Source organism: Onychostruthus taczanowskii, unplaced genomic scaffold, assembly GCF_017590055.1.
Source record: "Onychostruthus taczanowskii isolate IOZ18803 unplaced genomic scaffold, ASM1759005v1 scaffold263, whole genome shotgun sequence".
NCBI classification, from domain to species: domain Eukaryota; kingdom Metazoa; phylum Chordata; class Aves; order Passeriformes; family Passeridae; genus Onychostruthus; species Onychostruthus taczanowskii.
Genome location: NW_024499940.1, coordinates 129,630 through 138,719, shown reverse-complemented (window position 1 = coordinate 138,719; position 9,090 = coordinate 129,630).

Genomic DNA, 9,090 nt, shown 5'->3' with positions numbered 1-9,090 from the left:
CTAAAAGATAGTTTTACTCAAAGGACATTTTTGTCAGTATGGCCTTGTAACGCTTTTGCACAAAGATGAAGTAGCACCATAGAATTTAACCTGTTTGATACAACACAAGTCTTTCATCCTAGCTTCCTGTCCTGGGTTGACTATATGATGCTTTTATCCCCAGTCGTCTTGTTCTGTTTATTCTGAATAATAAGTTTTACACCTTTAAGACTCTTCCAGAGAGTGAAGAGGGGAGGGAAGAAGCACGCAGTTTGTTTTCAGACTGCACTCCCTCCTCCACATTCCTTCTCCTGGACTGTGTTGTCTGCGGATGTACAGACAGCAGGACAGAGCTCCTCTTTTCCCCCCCTTTTTTTTTTTTTTTTTTTTGCTTTTAGTTAGTTTTAGCTAGCTGAGGCAAAGAAGTTCCCTGGACTGTGATTTTTCCTTTTTCTTGAATCTGCTCAAGCCTGCCCTGGACTGAACACCCAGAAGAGCACCGGCAGCTCCACCTGTGGCCCCTTGGCTGGGCCTGGGCCGCGGCATTTCCAGCACCAGAGAGACTGATCAGAAACTGAGTGAGCCGAACTGCAACCCAGGGAGGGGACTGTTCTGAGTTTGGTTTTTTTTGGAGCAGTGAGAAGTTTTATTGTTTAATATTGTGTGGGTTCTATTGTTTAATAAACAGGTTTCTTTCCACTTTTTCTCCAAGGAGATATTTTCTCCCGAACCGGTTGGGGGGGAGGGGGCAGTTGAATCTGCTTTCGTAGAGAAGCCCCTTTGGGGGATATCTCCCAAACTTGCCCTAAACCAGGACACTTCCCAAGCACAAATTTCCCCCAGCAGTCTATGTGTGCAAGAAATGAAGCAAAACACCACACACAACTGTCCTCTTGAGGAGAAGAAGAAAGAACAAACGTGTAACACACATCAATTCCTGCTCTAATGGAAGGTCCTCTGATGCTGTAATGATGAACACATTATGAGAGATTGAACAGAAGTATTTTTATTTAATTGTCAAGTTTTTACTGCTCCTTTTCTGGGATTATGTCAAAAAGAGATATATGGACCACTGAATATTGTTCTCCAAGAAAAGCCTGAATGTAAATAAGCAATAGACAACAATGTGCAAGTGCATATCAATGAAATTCTTAGCTTGTCCTTGTAGATAAAACATTACCGCTAACATATGAAAAGCAATTATTTATGTATTTTTATATACATTCTTTTTTACATTGAACCCATTCCACCTTATTGTATGCATTCTTTATGTATTTCTTTAGTACATATACTTCTGTATGTCTGGGGCTCAAAGAAATTTGGAACTTTTCTGCTTTTTGATTCAAGTTTGATTCCAAGTTGTGGGCTTGATCCCATACTTAAGCAATAAATGTCAAATTTCAGAGAACAAGTGGTTTGTCTTTGCACAATTACTTTCATACATGGAAACTTTCATTCCTGCAAGTGCATTAAGGCTAATTTTGCCTGTTCCTCTGCCCTTGTGTTCTATATTTGCTGCTTGAGCACGTGCTGTCTGAGCAGCCCTGGCAACAGGATGAGGAAACAGGAGTTGTCTTGCCTGTAGGCCAAAGAAAGGAAAGTAATTAAATACCTTGTAGTGACCATAACATACTTGATAAGAATAGTTTTGAATATTAGGCTTCTGAATTCAGTTGTAGTAAACTTTTTTATATTTTACCTCTGACTCCAGAAAGGTCTCTTGAGCACTTCTCTCCAGTAAAAGAACTCAATAGTTCATTTTCAAGAGGAAAGGTGAGTTATAGGTCAATTAAATGCAGCGAAGTTCCATAATGTACCATAATTACAAAACCACCTGGGCTACACAGCGTAACAGTTTGTTGAGTCACTGGATTAGACTCTTTAAGTTGATGTGCTTATGTTCATTTGTAAGTCACTTTAATAAATAAGCAGCATACCAAACTGAAATTTACTATCTTTAGATAACTGCATAATTGCAGAATTCTTTACAGTATTTATATGAGGAAATTGGCAATTCATAAATGTTAAATTGTACTGTTTCTAACCGTTTGCCAATTGCATAAATTTACTGAACTAAATCTTGCAGTCATCAGAGTAACATAGTTTAAGCTACAGTAAATTCTAAAATACAGCTAATCTATGCAATGCACCTTCACATAAACTTATGTCAAATACTGTTGTGCTGGAAGAGATACTGCTACCTGTTATGTAGAATGGATACAGCCATGTCACAAATGCACTGCAGCGGAGTAATTTGCTCTTCTTCTAAGCATTGATAAAGATTTACTACCTTACTGTTTTCAGATGGTTTCATATTCTTAGAAAAACTGCTTTTTGTGCTTGGTTTTGGCCAACTATCTTATCTCAGTTGTTTTATAAAATATGTTCCTGTACATTTATTCCCTGTGACTATCTCTTTATTTTTACATAATTTATTTAATTATCCAGTCTGGGTTCAAAATATCTGATTTTTTAAAATAAATGATTTCCTTTTTTCTATGTTGTTGTCATTGCTTTGGTTTGTGGTTTTGTTTTGGTTTTTTTTTTTCTTTTTTATTTTTTTTCCCTGAATGTTGAATCAGTGAATACATAAGAACCCAGAACTGTGTTTTGCAGCACTTCTGAGTATGGGGGTTTTTTATGCAGAGGAAAAATAAATATATATCTATATAATATCAAAACAAATCTATCAGGATTTATAACAAATCCCGATGATCAAAGACCTGGATAGGATGCTTTGGTATTCTTTGATGAGGTTACTTGTGATGCCACCTTCATTTCAAAACAGAACACATATATTCTCTTGGGAATTCTTGGGATTCTCTTGGGAATCCAAACTATATTCCTTCTTCCCTGAAAAACAGAGATAATATCTTTCAGTCTTGGGTATTCCTTTCCACAGATTTTCTCATGGTTCTTTCCACACCTTAGAAGTTCTGAGTTTCTTTGACAATAAAAGGAGACAGAACAGAATTTTTTTATTTTTCAATCTGCCTTTTTTTTTTTTTTTTCTCGCTTTAATGTGGTATCCAGATACAACAGTAATGAGCAGTGAAGACCAGGCTGAGGCAACTGAGTCAGAATGTCGGCATATGGATTCCTCAAGCAATCTGGTGTGCAACTCTATTATTAAGCTAGGAAACAGTACAGGGCACTTGACCCATCAATGTTACATCACACAGAGATTGCTCTCTGGAACTGATGATCATGATCATCTTGAATTTCCTGCAACGGTTACAGGCTGAGTTGGTAATCGCAGAAGTATTTTGTCTGATCCTGTTAGCACCTTGTCAGGTAGCAATGCTTTCAAAGGTACAGTATTTGAATGTTGTGGAGTTTATTTGGCTTTTTTCTTTTGAATATGACAAAATTTAAATTTCAGCCTCACTTTTTGAATACAAGCATACAGTTAAATTCTCAGGCAGACATTTATTAGCATTTTGCCTTTGTAGCCATTTTCTAATCATTGTGCAGATTAAGTATTTTAGGAAGGAAAAAGTTGCTGTGATTTTTTAGCAAGTACCTCAGGCAATTTGCTGACATATATCAGTGCACTTGTCAAATGCTTTGACACAGATGTCTGGTTTTGGCAACTACAGAATTTGAATATCCTACCCTGTACACAGCTATTCATAGAGTCAATTCAGATCTGGTGTAGGTGGGTGCAACTTCATTGACTTCAACTCTGAGGCAGTCGCCTGTACTCAAGCTGAATTTAGGCTTAGAGAGGTGTGCAAGAGGGTACTGAAAATGGTTCTCTAAGACCTATTGATGTCTCTGCCTGTGTGGGAGGATGTGTCACAGATGTTCCTGGGCCATCATGGACAGCCATGGCAGTGATGGATGGTCTGACCTCACCCTTCCCTTTCTCTTTAGGAGTGTAAATTTGGAGTCAGAGCCAGCCTTGGGTAGTGGTTCCACATACGTTCCAGTGCCAGTCCTTACCCTACGGCTATTACATTTCTTCCCCAGTTGGAGCTTGGAAGTTGGGATTCTGTATTTCCCCTTACAGACGGTTTCTTTGGCCACTGTAAATATCCCATATATGAAAAAGGCTCTTTATTTTCCCTCCAGCTAGCCAGTCTAACTTCTTGCAGCTACAAATCTCTGGGATTATCATTACTTACTTAGCTGAGATTTTCACTAGTTTTACAGTAGACATTGAGAAGAAAGGTGTCTTTTCTGCCCTTGGAAGAGCAGCCACCCCTGACTGTCACTGTGATGGACATCCAGGCTGGGGGCACAGAGACTTTTTGTTGCCTCAGTTGGCCACAGTCACTTCGGGGGTCATTAGAGCTTCTGCTCTGCTGCCCAAAAACTGTTCCAGGGAGAGTTTCACATTGTGAAGAGGACAGCAAAGACATTAATAACAAGAGGATCAGCCTCAATGTACTTGCTAATATTCCATAGGTCTGTGGAGTCTGGTACTGCCGCTGCAGCTGTTACTTCCCTGCTCAGTGATCCTCCACACCATGAAATATGTTAGCGTGACTGGAGGGGAGAGGGAGGGCATGGTTCTGTGGCATTGCTGATAATCACCTGTTCTGCTCTGTTCCAACCCAGTGCTGTCAGCTTCCCTTCCCCTATGTCTGGTATGAAGGACCCAGTGAATGCATTGCAATTTGGAGCAAAATCCTAACATCAACATGTCAATATTCCCAGACACTGGGATTTGCTAAATTTATTTGATCAATGTTGTGAGAGAAGAATAAAAACCTTGTTGTAGATGTTTGTCTGCCTGCAGATAGAAACACAATTGCCATAGTAAATTTGGGATTGTCGCTGCATATCACTTCTAGATTTGATTTTTCTCAAGATGGTTGTGAAATGAAAACCAGAGGATTGATACGATGTCTTTGATTGTAAATCGTTACACTGAGCTGCCCTGCTGCATCGGAAATAATGACAAAATACAATGCTACATGGCACACATCCTTTAGTTTGAAGAACGCTTTTAATTTTATGCTCTACTTTCACATAAATGCCCTCACTTGCACCTTAACAAGCCCCCAAGCATTGGTTGTCAAATGATATTATATCAACCCCCTCTTTTGTTCTCTCACTATAAAATTGAACAACTGGGATGGAGAGAATTTGGCTTTGGTCCAAAACATGGCTAGATTCATCTGAATTTGGCTCTATGCCTTAAGATATAATATTCAAATATGAGTTGTCCTTAATTTTTGTTTAAATAATCCTTTTAAATTTTTTTTTTTCCTGGAATGATTGCAGTGCTTGTAAGATGTTTTCCCTTCCTGTTATCAGATTTTTATTAATGTTAAATGCAAATTCATCTCTTTTTCCCCCATGGAATTCAGAAGCGATGAAACCCAGAGAGACTGTTTAGAAATTAAATGGGCCCCCTAGAAACTGTTCTTTCAGAACCTCTTAATATTTAATAAGGAATTGTACCATTTCTGTAGTTTCCTTTAAATATTGCACAAAGTATAGTGAGGAAACTTATTTCGCTGATTTAAGTTGTTGTTTGTTTGTTTTTTGTTTTTTTTTTTTTTTTTTTAATAGGTTTTATTACCTATGAAATCCTGGAAGTCTTTTACTCAAACAGCTTTAGCTGATACTGTTGTCAGTTAATAATTATGCACGTGCTATTGGGAGGTAGGGCTTGGTACATATTTTCAGGGTGGACCGGGTCTGACTGCAATGGCATTTGGATTAAACTAGAGTAGACCCTTGCTTGCAACAGAGTTACACATAAATCCTTTGTGCATGAGGCTTCTTGTGATTATAGTAGGGCAGGACTATGAGAAGTGGCCTAGTACCATATTAGCTGTAATTTGAGTCTTGTCTTGTACTTTTTCATTCATGCTGCCCTATTTTCAGAGACAGAAAGGGGGAAGCAGGTCAGTGGACATTGTGATCTTCAGCTGAGAGAACATTTGCTGTATTCTCAGTGCTTTAGTTGTTTTTATTAGTACTGATATTGCTGAGCAGCAGTACCAATTAAATCGGTGTAAAATGTGGTCAGGGATAACACAATTGACAGTACCTGTCTTTAAAAAACAGGAGTATCAGTATACAGTATGTATAAAGCATCACCAACATGTTAAAACTTGGTATTTCATAAGACAGCAGACCATGTGGATTGCTTTAAAACAGCAAGCTGAAAAAAACCCATTTCATTTATAAATAAAATATGTTTTAGTGTTATATGCCCCAGCAGGGAATTCACTCACTGGGGATCATCATTCAAAATCTGCTCTGCTTTGGTAATAAGCTGAAAGAGAGACAGAGTGGCATTTCCAAAGACATTGGTTTTCTTGCTCCTTAGGAATAAGTTATTTTAGCTTTGGGGTTTTGTTTTTGATTTGTTTGTTTGTTTGGGATGTTGTTGTTGGCTTGGTTTTTATTTGGTTTTGTTTTGCTTTTTTCTTGTTGTTTATTTGTTTTGTTTTGTTTTGTTTTGTTTTTTTTTTTAATTAAAAAAATGCTGTCTTCTGTCTGGAGAGTAGTCCTAAAAGGCTAAATTAATTTAATTTTTTCCAGATTTACATGAACTGTTATGTAAATAATGATAAATATGGGGACTTAACACACACATCATGTGATAGAGGAATTAAGAGTCTTCCTCAGCCATCTGGTCCGACAGCCTTGAATAAGGTATTTAAATCAGGTATGGCGAGTAAATATAAGTCAAGGGTATCAGTTGTGGAAGCAGTTGACAAAGAGAAGTTTTTGCTTCTTATTAAAGTATTTCCAGAGGCTGGATTGCTCACTGTCACTTCTCAGGCTATAGTTACTGTTCCCCTACAACAATGAATGGGAGATTATTAACTTGTCAGGGCTGGAAAATGGGCTAACCAGACTGCTGAAGCAGAAGAGGTTTAGGTCTTGCTAGGTGAATGTGAAAACTGAAGTTGGTGTCAATAAATGTTGATTTCCAAGAGGTAACAAGGTGCAAAAAATTTCCTCTGGTTATTTATGAGGGATCAGTTTTTACTGAAACTGACTCAAAAAAAAATCCCACATTCCTGGCTTGGCATTTTGTCTTCCTTCACTTTTCTCCCTATCTTCCTGTAATGGTACAAGACTTTTTTTCCCCCCTCAGCTATAACTGTGAATAAGATTCAAATCTGGGGGATATACAGTGGCTGTGGATCTACCACATTCAGCAGCTGAAAAAAATGTGGTAATGCAGAGTCCCAAGAGAAATTCTTTAAGAAGTTTTCTGTAAAATTCTGGTCCTGGTTGCCCAGTGGGTTGCAGTTGACCAGCATTGGGAGGAGACCTAGCAAACCTGAGTAACACTATTACAACATAATAATAGTGTTATAATAGCATGTTCCCTGTTCCTACTCGTATTTTCAAAAATTTTATAGTAAAAAAGGAGTTTTAAAAGTGCTGTGAAGGGGACTCTTACCTTTTTGAGATGGTATAATGAAGCTCACTTAAAAATTGAAAAATGTAAATGACATAACAGAGTTCTTTTGTATTGACCTGACAAAAAACAAATTTAGAAGTTGTTGGTGAGGCTATAAAAAGAGTTTATTTCAAGAAAATGTATTGAACCTAATGATGAAAAAAATGCAAAGTAGGTGTACCTCTGCATGGAACAAAACAGTCACACCTTTCTCTAAATTAGATGGGGAAAAAAATGTGATACTCCTAATCTGATGTTCTTCTCTTGCTTTTCTTTTTAATAGATTTCACAGTTATATATTGATTCCTATTGAGTCTATTCCTTATACATTTTTTAGCTGGTGTGGTAGCTTCCACCAATGAACTATCACAAATGTAACCTATCTTTTCATTTCCAGAGAAGATTTTTACTAGTAACTTCTACTCTCCCTTAACCATGAGTAAGGAGGTTGCTGGAAAACAGCATTAAAATAATATCAGCTCTCTCAAGAAAGAGACAGTGGAGGCAGATCTAATTTGTATATACCACTGTTAAATTATAAAGCAGCACCAATGAGGCGTGAATAATCACCTGCTGACATTTTCTGCAACTGATGGCTGCACAGGTAGACATTGATGTCAATGTCAGAAAGGATAAAGATCAGAAAACAGGTTCCTTGGTATGATTTGACCACTTAGGTATTGTCAGTTCTGCTGTGGGTGATATTGTCTGTGTTTACACCAGGAGGCTGTAGCTGCATATTGCAGATATAACATATGAGGCAGCTCTACAGTTGCATGAAGCTTCTAATCACAGCAACTGTGTGTCCCCTGTGGAAAGATATTGAACTTCATCAAAATACCAGAGCAATGAGGGTGCCAGTTGTTTATAATAAGACCCTGAAACTAAACTTAAGCAGATATGCTTGTGAAAGCTGATCTTCTGGGCAGGGAGGTAGATTAAGTACTCCTTGTTGCTGCCACCTGAAAGTCATGTGTGGATGTGCAGAACCGGTGCTGCTGCAACTGATTGTTTCTGTTTGAGTCAACAGGTTGTTTATAGGCAACTGCTGATGTGCATTGTGTTCATATTCTTAAGTGAGGGTTATTTTTGACAAGAAGATGGTTGTGGGGAACTGTGACTTGTGATTTTCAGCCACAACAGCAGTGGGCATAGTGCCTATGTTACACTGATGCCTTTTCCTGGTCTTAAAAAAATTGAGAGCCAGACGCAGTTCAAGGATAAAGGGGTTTTACCTCAGTATTTAATAAGGATCCTTATGGTGCACAGTTTCACCAAGGATGTGCTGCAATGCACACGCATGCATTTATACACATGATAAATCGTATATACAATTTATATAATTATACAATTTATACAATATATACAATTTATAGACCATACAAATTAGCATATCTAAAGAAGATGTCCCAATGGGAGACCTGGATGAATGGCGTGATATTCCCCCATCTGAGGAATTTCCCCCTAGAGGGCCAAATCTCCAGTTTACAGGATATGTTCTAGAGGGGGCCTTGGTTTCTCAAGATAGTGATGGGTTTTCTGGCCTCCTACTATGAGGCCTTTAGGATGTTTGGTCTCCTGTTCTAACAAAATACTAGGACTATGCTAAGCTATCAGACTTAAGGAATTACAAGCATGCATGTTAAGAATACTGAGGATACATAAAATTATATAAAAGGTATCTGAAAGAAAAGGCAAAAAATCATCTTGGCATCAACACAGAGGCTCACATT